Genomic DNA, 531 nt, shown 5'->3' with positions numbered 1-531 from the left:
CTCCCTCTCCTTCTCCTTCCCACCCTCCTTCCCTCCCTCTCTCTCTCTCCCCCTTTCTCAACAAGAGTTCTGATAATTAACATTCCTTGGCTGGTGAGTGGGATGCTAAAACTGGTATCAGGACACTGGTCACCTTTTCCCATTCTCCTGGGAGCCACTGCCATGAAGCAGCTGCCAGTGGGAAATGCCAAAGCTCCAGAGACATTTTCAAGTCAGTCTGTTAGAGAAAAGTGAGTGGCACTGTCCTGGAATGTTGGCCAGCTATCCTAGGTTTCTTTTGCTTCCCTATTTGTTAGGGTGGGAAGATGGGGTGGGGGTGAGGGTCTCTCTATGTGCCTTTCCTTTGCAGGTTGACAGTCTATGCCACACTGGAGCAGGAAAACTGACATGAGCAGGAAAAAAATAAGTGCCACATCTATCTTTTAGGCCCACCGCCTCAGACTTAACATTGAAACAAGTGAAATATACACCTGATCATCCATGGAGGCTTCTAAGGCCATGGCCAAATAGATTTAGAAGAGAGCCAGTTTT

This window comes from Carlito syrichta, unplaced genomic scaffold (assembly GCF_000164805.1).
Source record: "Carlito syrichta isolate Samal-C Ts95f unplaced genomic scaffold, Tarsius_syrichta-2.0.1 Scaffold305313, whole genome shotgun sequence".
NCBI classification, from domain to species: Eukaryota; Metazoa; Chordata; class Mammalia; order Primates; family Tarsiidae; genus Carlito; species Carlito syrichta.
The sequence above is the reverse complement of the archived record's forward strand: the minus strand, read 5'-3'. Positions refer to the sequence as shown.